Source organism: Protopterus annectens, chromosome 2.part1, assembly GCF_019279795.1.
Source record: "Protopterus annectens isolate FY-2018-M chromosome 2.part1, PAN1.0, whole genome shotgun sequence".
Lineage (NCBI taxonomy): Eukaryota > Metazoa > Chordata > Ceratodontiformes > Protopteridae > Protopterus > Protopterus annectens.
Genome location: NC_056729.1, coordinates 885,351,522 through 885,364,973, shown reverse-complemented (window position 1 = coordinate 885,364,973; position 13,452 = coordinate 885,351,522).

The following is a 13,452-nucleotide window of genomic DNA, read 5'->3' as shown; positions in this document are numbered from 1 at the left end:
GTGTGGCAACTATGGCATCTGAGACTGTACACACTAACCATAGCCAGAGAGCTGGCAAGGTCCCACACAGGCAGATTGACAGGGGTGCTCAACGGAGGACTGCTGCCCATCCAGCCCCTGTCAGAGGTGTCACAGCACGTGCCACCCTATGCATGCTTCATTACATCATGGAGGCACAGGCATGTTGTGACTGGTACACCAGACGGATGATCAGGATCATGGATGCAACACTGCCTGGCAAGCATGGCACCCTCCATGGCATTCGTGATGCCTTATGTCATTTTGCTGATGTAGTGGATAGATGGTGGGGTGAGACATTGTCAGTCCTTAACCACACAATGTCTGTGCTTGAACGTGTGGTGTGAGTAGGGCATTGGACACATGGACGTAGGTCAGCAACAACATCAACTGAGAGCCCACTTGGCAGTGCACACTAACACTCTAGTGGTGACAATACCACCAGCACTAACAAAGGGAGGGTGCTGTTCACACCACAATGTGGCAGGCCATGAGCAAGTGGTCCTGTGCAGTCCCATGAGGGACACAGAGCTAGCAGACACCATTCACCATAAGAAAGTAGTAACACATCTGGCCTTGGGCATGGTGGTGCCAGTGCCACTCCTGGCAGAACCAGTTCCTGTGTTAGTGGCTGGAGATGGTGAACTGTACATTCTGCCATGTACAGTCCACTGCTGCCCAGTATACCCTCATGTAGGGATAGCATATGGCTTGATTGTGTGCATGCACACACTCACACATCACTGTCACATGCAGGTCACCGACAGATGCACACGGCGCCTCTCCATGGCCCAGCTGACCAACACCCTTCCAGACACACACACACATGATGTCAACTGTATGGTACAGCCTAGGCCTTTGGCAACCCCACACCACACCCTGTGCATGTGATGATACTTGTGCCACATCCCTGTTATCCATACCACTGATGCAGGGACATGCTAATATGTGTCTGATGCACAGGGTTAATCTAGCACAGGAAATGACATTTTGTAGTGTAGTAGTGTTATGCCCGGTAAGGTGCTGTCTGCTGCAATTGTCATGCATATGCATCAAAGTGTATGTACCACTGTGCCATGATGCTTTATTGCTGTTAGTACTGCTGACTGACTTTTATCTAACAGACCTTATTCTGTTTCTCTTCCAGGTGTCTGTGTGTGTAAGTGGTGGTGAGCTGCTGCCATTTCAAAAGCTGAAGATGGCAAGTTAGCAACATGGATAACTTTTCATTGCCAAGGTATGTGTGGAACAGTGTGAGAGGGACAATGGGGGCAGACAGCATAACCTTGCATGCTTACCCCTTGACACAGCAAGCTAGTGTTGATACATGTCACCTGAGTGTTCCTTAGGATCACAGGCTCATAGTTATAGTGGAGGCTACTACAGTACTGGAATTTGGTCTCTTATTCAACCCACAACACAATCATCAATCAGTACATGTTGGCCATGGCATTGATGAACACATGTTGTAGCTCTGGGACAGATATTTGTTTTTTTCCCAGCCAATCAACCTTGAAGCAGTTGAAGAGGGTCTGGATGGTACTGTTTTTGGCATGTTTGGGGAGTGCATTTGTGATACAAGGCAACCTCTGGTTGAAAAACCTGTTTCTCCATCAGCTTTTTGTGCTGAGTCATATGTGATTCAGGCCTGTCGTGCCGGTAATGCACACAGGGTTATGCTCTCATATATGTGGCAGCTGTTGAAGGGCTGCTCACAATATTGCCATCTAGGCATGCCACAGACACTTGTGGACAACCTGACTTATAACCCCTGGGGCAGTACTGATTGCAGGCTGTCTGCATGGCACAGGTGTTGAGGGCCATGGATGACCTTTGTGGGTGTTAATATAGCCTTTACAGTTTCTGCAGATGTCTGCATAGATGCATAGCAGACCAGCCATGCTGCTAATGTATTGTTGTACTGACTAAGGACTATTCAGAGGTAATGTCCACCTTTTGTCTGGATCCAGTCCCTTTACCTTTGTGGTGAACCACATGCAAGCCATTTCTGACCACTGTCACTACTAGTTGCCTGAATGCAACATTAATAGCATGCTGAGTACCCAGGTCTGCCATCATGGTGTGTGTGTTTATGGGGTTGCTGCTGATGTGGGAAATAGTTGACCCATGGCCTTGCCATATGGTATGCTGTCACTGTTGTCTGCATTCAGCTTCTGGCCAGGACCTTGGCACCATTCCATACCCACTGTATTGCCCATTATAGTGTGAACAGCATGCACCATTCCATACCCACTGTATTGCCCATTGTAGTGTGTTACCAGCAGTTTGTGGCTCAATGACAGACTGCACACTACTTACAGTTGACACAGTCTTATGCAGTATGTACATATGTGTGTGGTGGCAGTTAGCATTCATGCCTAGTTACATGTGGGTCAATGGGGGCAGAAGGTAGTCACAGGGCCTTCATATGTCTACATATTGCATGCACATAGGTGACACAGATTGTGGTTGACATCTTATCAAATGTGGACTGTGGGGCATGTCTTGTAGTAATGTGACAGTTGGCAGGACATACCATACACATGGCAAGTGCAACACACAGCATATCCTTTGGTTTGCTCATATGACAGTTTCCTTTTGTGACATTACCTTAGCTTATGCTATTTGTCATGACATTAAGGTGCTTCTGATGTGCAATAACTGCTGTATGCAATTAGTCGACAACTTCATGAAATGTTTTCTTATGGCTATAACCAGATAACTTTCTGTGAGGGGTTGAGAGGTATGCTGGTGGCTGTAACACAGACTGCTGCAAGGGGATATACATGCATATACACAAATACACCCACTCATGAACTGCCCTTGTTGACAGTAAAACCTCTACCTTTTACATATGATAATGCTATATACATAACAGAAACATCACAGTGCTACCATAGTTTTGCAGTGTCTGCCATTACTATTCAGGTGGGTGACATTTGCAGGAGCTGTCAGGATTGCCAATGGGTTTTAACAGACCCTTAACATGGTAGAGCCATCTCAAACACACACACACACTGCTGCATGGGGACATGCATTGAACCACACATGCACACAGAGTTGACACTTTTCACACCTACCTATCTTGTTATGTACAATACAGACTGACATGACTATTGCATGTGCCACAGTGGCTTTGTGTTATAAAATGTGTAACTGTGCTTCTAAGGTGGATGACATCTGTAGGTTGGGAATGGGGGAGTTAAGAGGGTGGAATAGGCACACAAACTGGTAAAGCCATCACATGCACACAGGTAAGATAACCACAGGGGATACGCATACAGAAACACATACACTCACACAGTTGGCAGCAGTCAGATTAGAACCCCTACCTATCTACTTGTATGTACTATAGTGCTATGTACATATTGCATGCACCACAGACATTATATTTTGGGTTCATAACTCAAACCTCTTACAGCAATTAATCTTGGGAATGCCTTCATGAATGGTGGGAGTAACCCCCCCAAAATAGGGACACATCTCACATATTGCTCTTTGAAACATAGACAAGTGATAGGATAATAGGTTTTGCATCAGCATGACGTTTCAGAAGGGTATGACATCTGAAGCTGACATGTCTGTCACTATTTGTAATGTCAACTCTCATGGAGTTGTCACTGATGTGACACAAACCCCCCATTGTTATGAAACATGGACCACATATATGTTGCAAACATCTGCACATTCTGCATACATCTGTACAGATGAATGATATGGCCTATAGACTTTAAAATGGTGCATCAAAGGTGGATGACACCAACAGGCCCTTTAAAGTAATGCCATGGGGAGGGGGTCAACAGGCCCTAAAATGGTGCAACCAGCACACATGACAGCCACAGGGGATATTCTACCCACGCACATATACAGTACTACAGTTGACTGCATTAAGATTCAAACCCCTAGCTACCTAGTTATATGTACTATAGTGCTACCTACTTATTACATGCACCACAGAGCTCACATATTTAGAAAGTGTCCAACAGTGGATCTAAGGTGTATGATATGAACAGACCCTGTAAAGTAATGCAATGGGGATGTCACGGGTCTCAAAATGGTACAAGCAACACACGGGATATGCTTTTCTCACACACACACAGTATCACAGTTGCTAGCATTGAGATTAGAACCCCATACCTATCTAGCTTTCTTTACTATCGTCCTATGTCATTTTTGCATGCACCATGGAGATTACATACCTATAGACTGTCCAACAGTGCTTCTAAGGTGAATGACATTAAAAGGCCTTGTAAAGTAGGGCAATGGAAAGTTTACTGGGTGGCAAATACCTAAAAATGCTTTAACCTAAAAACACACACTTGTCAGTGCTGAGAGTAGAACCCCTGTTTATCGAGTTGTATGTACTACAGTGTTACAAACTTATGGCATACACCACAGAACTTATATGACTGAAGAGTATCCAAAGGTACTTCTAAAGTGAATGACATCAGCAGGACTTGTAAAGTAGGGTAATGGGAGGTTTACTGGGTGGAAAAGGCCTCAAAATGCTTTAACCTAGAAATGCACAGTTCTAAGTGCCGAGATTAGAATCCCTATATATCTAGTTAAATGCATTATAGTGCTACATACTTATTGCATGCACCACAGAGCTTAAATATCTGAAGAGTATCCAAAGGTGCTTCTAAGGTGAATGACATAAGCAGGCCTTGTAAAGAAGGGCAATTGTATGTTTACTGGGTGGAAAAGGCCTCAAAATCCTTTAACCTAGAAAAACACACACACACACACACACACACACACACACACACACACACACACACACACACACACACACACACACACACACACACACGGCAGGTGATATGAGATTATAACCCCTACTTCGCTACTATTACACAATGGAGCTCACCTTTGTACTGGCACGTGCCAGTGGTTACAATTGGTGTGAAAATGTTTGCATCAGGACATCACTCTATGCCTTTGAGGGTGTCTCTCTCTATGTCTTTCTCTTTCTCTCTCTCTGTCTCTCCCTTCCCCTGTCTCTACCTGTCTATAATTGATATATTTGTATACGTTACCTATATATATATATATATATATATATATATATATATATATATATATATATGGCCACTAACTTGGTGTCAGTACTGACACACTAACATGGCAGCTATTTATAACAACTACACTTACTTGTCACAACCTGCTGTTCTACTAGGTACTGTGTAGGTTACTCTGTGCTGTGTACTGTCCATAGGTGTGCCCCTCTGTCCCTTCATTGTCTGGCTTTCCTGCAGTAAAAAATATAGACTTCTGGACAGTGTGTACAGCTCCTAGCATAGGTGTAGCTGACATGCCAAATAGTTGGTACAGCCAGTGTCAAACCACATACCCTATCAACCACAGTACTGTACTTAGACCACTAAGCCCCAACAGCCAGCAGTAAGTGCTATCAACTTCCTGACAGTATTAACCATGCACAGACATAGCACATTAACCCCTGCATATTGTGGACATGGAACAAGTTAGCAAGTTGATCGGGACACCCTTGGGAATGTGTGGTCTGCTGCTATTACCCTACAAACATAAATGTTACTGCATTTCTATGTAAACACGGGTGTGTTTGGGGGAGGGGGCATACCTCTCAATTGTACAAATTTCCACAGACTGTCCAGATATTTGCTTCATATTTTGAGTCCATTTAGCATAGTATTGTGGTTGTCTTGGAAATACTGGCATATCATCAAAGACCGAGGTTAGAAAGTAATGACAGACCTTTGAGTTTCAGACTTCTTACCCTTCAGAGACTTAATGCAACCGCAAGACCTGTTCTGATATCACTGTCTAGGTTTGTAAGAGCAATATTTCCTAACTGTCCCTATTTATGGCTCTTTGCCACACATTTCTTTATGGCTTTGTACAGATGACTTGTTGTGAGAGGCTGAGTGGTGTGTATGGGAGTCCAACATTGATATCCATGCATGTGACCTATGACCCTGCAGTTTCTTAGTCCCCCACATATACTGCAGTGAGTTTTGGCATCTTGGGGACTACTGCCTATTCTGGGGCAGACAGTATTTAGCAGACATTTACTGTTGTCCCACATAGCTCTCAGTTGGCTGCTGCTATCCTGGTAGCCCACCCATTCCTTTGCATACATAAAGCAATGCCATAGATATGCTACTACAGACTACTACTCCATTCATTTGTTATTAGGAAGAGTGACATACCGTGTGCCTGCAGCAGTTGTGAGGACAGTGCTTCAGGACTGACTCTTTTGGATGCACGCAGTACACAGCCTATCAAGGGCGGCCTGTGATATTGGACTGCCGGACTGCAGCCCCCCCAGCTGTAAAATAAAAAAAAAATAAAAGATAATTAAAGAAAATAAAAGATAAAACAAAAAATTTAAATTCGCGGACTTTCGCGCATGTGCACTAGTCCGGATTGCTGCTGAGACAGTCTGGAGCATGCGCAGACTGTTTCAGCAACAGTCCAGACTGGGAAACATGGAAGAGCAGAGATCCCAGAAGTCTATGCAGTTGTAACTGCATAGACTGTCACTGGAAACGGATCGGACCCGGACTGCAACATCGGCAGGCTGGAGTCTCATCAGGGGAAGAACATCTCACGTGGTGGATATGCTCCAACGGACGTAATGTGTGGGGCAGGGTTTGTAGTGCACTAACAGCTATCGGATCACGGACAGCTATGGATTTATTTAATGGCACAAAGGGATGGGATCCACATCGCTCCAGGTAAGAGGGTGTGTGTGTGTGTGTCTGTGTGTCTGTGTGTCTGTGTGTGTGTGTGTGTGTGAAAATGCCCCAGTTGCTATATACTGGTGGCTAGAACAAACTCATGGTGGTGTGGTAGGGAATACCTCAGGCTTGAACCCTGTACCTTGTATGCAGGTATTAAGGACGTGAATTCCCTACCCACCACCATTTGTAAAAAAAAAAATTGCAGATTTTTGCCTCATATTTCATCTGATCTGTTCCTCATAATATTTGTGGTTTCTAAATGTTGCGATGCTTGATATTTGATGGTGCAGTGGTAGCATTGTTGCCTCCCAGCTGCAAGTTCTCAGGTTTGATTCTTGGCTGGGGTTCCTTTTGTGTGGGGTCTGCATCTTCTCCCTGTGTTTGTGTGGGTTTGCTTTTGTGTCCTCCCATGTTACAAAGACATGTCTGCATTATTTCTTCCTGGGCCTCTGCTGAAAATAGTTTTTTTGTTCCAAGTCAGACTGTCCTGATTAACAAATGTTAAATAACATTGACAGGCATTTGAATTTCATACTTCAGATTTCTGAATGTTTAATTTCTTACATATCTGATGGTGCAGTGGTAGCACTGTTGCCTCACAGCTATAGGTTTTCTGGTTTGATTCTTAGCTGGGGTGCCTTCTTTGTGGAGTCTGCATCTCATCCCTGTGTTTGTGTGGATTTGCCCTGGTGTCTTGCCATTTTACAAAGACATGCGTCTGCAGTATTTCTCCCTAGGCCTCTGCTGAAAATTGTTTTTGTTCCGTCAAAAGTAAAATTGACAGGCATTTGAATTTCAGACTTCATATTCTTCAGAAAATACATAGTAACACAACCTTTTATTCTAGCAATTTTCTAAGTTTATAAGATGAATATTTGAAATTTGTCCTTATTTTTGGGACTGTATTACCTCATTATTGGCTTTGTCCAGGATTTATGTGCTAATGTTGACAGCTGTGGCAAGAACTGAATTCAGTGAATATGTCTGAGGGCTGTATTCCCTCATTACTGGGTTTGGCCAGGTGTTTTGTGCTAAGAGGTTGACAGCTATGGTGAGAACTGAATTCAATAAATGATAGCCATTTAAGTTTCAGTCTTCCGCTCTTTCACAAAGCAGCTGATTTGGCATAGTGGTATGTTGCTCTGACTGTTTTGCACAGGGACATTGGTAGTAAAATGTATGGTGGTAACACAGCATTTTTCTTTCACAAAGCAGCTGATTTGTCATAGTGGTATGTTGCTCTGACTCTTTTGCACAGGGACCTTGGCAGTAAAATGTATGGTGGTAACACAGCATTTTATTCTAGCAACTTTCCAAGATTATACAAGCAATGTTTAATGTGTCCCTGGTTTTGGGGCTTTTGATCCCCCCCCCCAATAAATTTGGCTTTTTTCAGATTTCTTGTGCTGCGAAGTTGAGATGCAGTTGAGTATTGAGTAGATTTTGCAAGGAGCTGAGACCTGCAGTGGAAGAAAAGTTTAGTGCTGCTTATGCTAAGCCAGCTTGCATTGTTAATAGCACAACAGGTTGTGTACTTGCTTTTGATGCAGAAGGTAGTTGGTTCTACTCCCACAAGGGGTGAATGCTGCCGTACTGAAAAAGATAAGATACTAACTATGAGCCTGTTATCAGTTTGCCATCCATTTCCTATTGCAACATTACTAGCTTATCATTTTTAATGTAATATAGGCAATTTATTCCTCAGTGGCATCAGACACTTTATTTTTCGATGAAACCATGAAATATAAAGGTGTTTGCTAGCAGCAACCTTTTCATTAGTTACAGATTTATTTAATGTGGAATTATTTAGATGCCTTTTTTACTTCTTCAGAGATTGTGCATATTTACTGATAATGGTGGACTGTAGAATTGTGCATATTTACTGATAATGGTGGACTGTAGAAGTTTGAGTAGACTTTTATGATGGAAATGTTCTGAATTGGGCAGTTTTATCATTATTGGTGCATGCGTTTTGTTTCATAGTTTACTGGAAAAATGTTCAAAACAATAGGAAGGTGCATCAAAGAGCACATGTATGTTTCATATGCAAGGGGTCTATGATTTGAAAACAGCCCAGAATTAATCTTTATCTGCCACTGGTAAAATGTATTTTCTTTGAATGTGGGTTTCAATGCTGTTTCAATGAATGTGAGTTTCAAGGGCAGAGAAGTTTTAATGCTAAGTTTGTTTAGCAGATGTCTTAGTGTTTGTGCTGTAAAATGCAAAATAAAACTTTCAAATGAAGTCCAAATCATCATAGAAGTAAATCAGTATGCACATTAGTGTTTATGGTAAATGGAGTGAAATAGCCAAGTAATGGAACATTGGAATGGCTGCAGGGGGAGGCTCCATTCGACCATGATTTTGCGAGGGGGAAAGGCGGCAAACTTAAAGACAGCCCCAGCTGAACTATACCTCCAAACTGTCCAGATTTTCAAAGAATGAATAGATTTTTGCTTCTTATTTTTGGTTTGTTCCTCATAAAATTTGTGGTTTTCTGGCAAATCATTTAGGAATTAAGTTACTAAATAATGACACACTGAGTTTCAGACTTCATAACCTTCAGAATAATGCATGCTAAATTAAGACCTGTTGTTCTATCAACTGTCTCAGTTTATACAAGAGCAATTTTAGTACTGTTTATATGTTCCCCTAATATATTTGGCCTTGTCCAGATTTATTGCATTAACAGGTTGAGAGGTACATGCAAATACATTGCTTTATAGAATTAGGCATAGCCAAACCTCTCAACTGTCCCTGATTTTGGCTCAAAATGTTGCTCTTCCCCCTAATAATCCCTTTGCAAAATAGCAATTTTGGAAGAAAACATGGAGGGTTTACAATTAAGAAATAACTGTAATAATCAGAGTTATAGATTACTTTTATTTCAGAAATGTATGTAAATTATTTTATTTTGTCAGCTGCTCAAGTTAGCAGTACTAATATTAAAGTGTCCCTTCTTTGACAGGTTCCCAGCTGTATTGTGTGGCTATTTTATATTTTTACATCACATTTTTGGTCCTTTTTTCATAAAATTGTGTTTTTTTTTTTGGCAAATTAGTGACAAATCATTTAAGACTGAAGTTAAAAAATAATGACAGACATTTGAGTTTCAGATTTCATATCATTTAGAAAATTCATACTAATGCAAGACCTATTCTATTTTCTTTCTAAGTTTATAAGAGCAATATTTAAAAAATGTCCTTATTTTTGGGCCTTTGTCCCACTTCTTTGTATGGCTTTGTCCAGATTTCTTGCTCTGAGGTTGAGAGGTATGACAAATGTGTCAGGGCCATCACAGTCAGCCAGAGACGTTTCAAATTGTGAAATACGTGTTGCACCCCACTCCCCCATGTAGTGACTGGATGCGTCGAAGCAAGGCAAGGAGTAGTTATGCAGTGTAAATGTGCAGAGTATCCCCCCCCATCCAAGGTAGACACAAGTACTACAGTGGCTTTTCATCTGTCCTTGATTTTTGCAGAATGGTCTGGTTTCTGTCATATTTTTTGTACTGTTGATTTATGCTTATTACTCAAAGTGCCTGTTGCTCTGTGTTTAAGCAGCAATACTTTAATGACCATCAGGTAAGCTTGGCTGAGATCGTAAGATGCAAGTAAACTTTAATAAGCATACTGTTAAAAAATTGCCAACATTGAAAGCCTTTCTGTTGTTGCCATAGAGAATACTTAACTAGATAATGTATAAGCCTTGGGTATTGAAATGCATATGACAGTATTTGTAATAAAGGACAGGATTACATTATTTTAAGAAGCTCATTACACTTGGAGACTTCCAGTCATCTCTGCAGGCTTTACCCGTAAACTAAACAGAATGCCAGTTGTGTGGTCCATAACCTGTACAGTAATCCTTTTAAGCAATGTATCTTGAGCTTATTTCTTGTTTGCTTTTCATTGTTTACTTTGATCATGTTTTCCCCATGAAACAAGTAGATAGTTGTCAGGCAGCAGGTCTTTTTTTGGATAAGAAACATTTTACAAGTGGGGCATCAGAGATTTCTACTTTCAGCATGTTACTTGGTACTTTAATAAAGCTGAATATAAATTATAATTAGAACTGCAGTGCAAGAAGTGGTTTGAGTTGAGTGCTGCTTGTTTTTCTTATACTTGATTTTGACTGGCATTCCATTAATGTATTTAAAAAGTAATTTATTTTGTCATGCCTCACAACCTTTTTGTTTCCATCTAGATATTAAGTAAGCTGTCATGCAGCCAATGCATTGAAATATTTTTATTCTTCTACACTTCATTTTGTCTTGATTGGACTCTCATAATGACAGTTTGGCACCCAGGGCAGTGTATTTAGTTAATTTTTGTGGTTTTGAGCATAGCCCCTCCCCTTTCTAATTGGCCACACCCTTCCCATTGACCCCACCCATTCAGCTGTCTCCTGCAGCCCCCCTTTGATTTGAAGACACCAGCCACCACTGCAGCCTATACATGGCAAGGTACAGGTAGTGTGATGTGTGTGGTATCCTTTTTACTGTGTGTGTGAGTTGGAGTGAGTTGTCAGTCCCTGGGTCCCTAGGGTGTCAGTGTATGTGCTATGCATTGTCTCTTTGCCAAGGCCAGGGTGTACTTGGCATGCCTACATCTGCCTACAGGGGCAGGCTCAGGGGGTTCCTCCTTCAAGTATCCCCTGTGCCTGTGGGGACCTTGGCAATGGTGGGGGGCTGTCTGTCCCTTCCCTGTGATATTCCTGCCACAGCTGTTTCCACAGAATCATATTGTGTAGCATGGCACATACTATGAGCATGTGTGTACATGTGACTGGAGAGTACTGCAGGGCTCCACCAGACATGTCAAGGCAGTGGAACTGAGACTTGAGCAGCCCAAATACACACTCGATGATGTTCCTAGTTTGTGCATTGCCTCATTATGCCATTCTTCAGTGGGTGTGTGCATTTCTGATGGGTATCATCATCCATGGTTCCAGTGCGTAGCCAGCATCCCCCACTAGATGGCCATATGGGATGTCTCCCCTGGCAAATGCCTGGTACAGTTGTGAATCGTGCTAGATGTGGGAGTCATGATAACTGCCAGGGCTGCCAGCACACACATTGATGATAATGCCCTGAGCATTGCACATGACCTGGCAGTTGATGGAGTGATTCCCCTTGTGGTTGACATACACTCTACCTTCCGCACCAGGTGGTGCTTTGATGTGCACATGAGTGCAGTCTATGGCACCCAGTGCCTCTGGGTAGTGTGCTACATGGTGGAAAAGATGCATATTCGTAAGCCTCTCCTCAGGGGTGCTGTGGAAATAAATGTGCTCACTGGCATGTGTTAGCATGACATCCAGGAACTGGAGTACCCTGGATGCAGATACCTGTGAGATCCTCATGATGTCCCCAGTAGATCTTTTGAAAGTACCTGTAGCTAGTATTCTTAGGGCTACACATACTTTGTTTCACTGGGATGGGTTTCCCTCTGTTGGGTCTGGGTCTGAGGTGAGGGCGGCAGAGCTCGGTGAGTTGCTGTAGTATGTCCCTCTACACCTACTATCTCCAGCTCATGTAGTCCCTGAAAGGTTACCCTGGGTCTAAACACTCTTCTCCTACTCAGTCTGGGCCAGTTGTCAGCATCATCATCATCACTTACCTCAGCCTGTGGCATGTAGAGATGCAGCAAAGCAGCAGCTGCACCTATCATTTTGTCAGTTAAAATTCCCAAGTGTGTACTCCAATGGTGCACAGTATGTTGGAAAAATTAGATTGAAGGGTGTCTGCATACTTTATACTGGTGTGCTACAGATGCAGCCTGTGTGTTTGGCTGACTATTATACATTACACCTGCCAGCTACATTATTTAGGGGTTTGAATGGGGCAGTGTGAGTGGCAGAGAGATTATTAGTCAATTATATTTGATTGGCTTTTCTAACCCATTTCTTTTTATTTTTTTTCAATTTCCTCCACTTCTAAGCCCTGCGCTGGGCCACGGAAACCCACGGATCCAGTGTAAACATTGCTGAGCAGGAAGAGCCCTCCCCTGCACATAAGTACACTTAGCTTTTCTTTAACCAGCTAAGCACAGCTTAGCAGCTTCAGACATGACCCTGCTTAGCTGTGCTTAGCTGAGTGCAAACAGGAACCGCTGTGCTCCAATGTGCTTACACAAATCCTGACACATCCTCTTTTCATGTCAGCTGTCTCTTCTGCCTACAATCACATGGTTCTAGTGCTTACACAGTTAGTACATGTGGACACGGTGGCCCATTTTGCTATTCAATAAACTTAGGTCATTTGCATATACCTAATTGCATATACCCTAGATACTGCACTACACCACAGCCTATGCCCTTAGCAACCAAGCAACTACTACTATGTCTGCATGCAGCCCATTATAATGGGAAACTTCAAAATAGCTTTAAATATATTTTACTATTTTAATTTTTTTTATTTTTGCAATCTACTATGTTTGCATGTCACTGCACACTGCTTAAACATGACATACGTGATAAAAAAAAGGTTTTAATTTTTCATAGATTGCATCACTTTTAAATATCAGTGACCATAGTTCTGGCCATTGACATGCCTACTGTACCTAATACATGCTTTTATTTGAGTTGTCAGGGCCCCTGTTTTATTTTTACATTCCAGTACTCAGTTAGTAACCACATACATTTTTCCTGCAGACATGGAACCTATATGGATGCCTGTCTGCTTCCTGGGTAGCAAAATCACGTCATT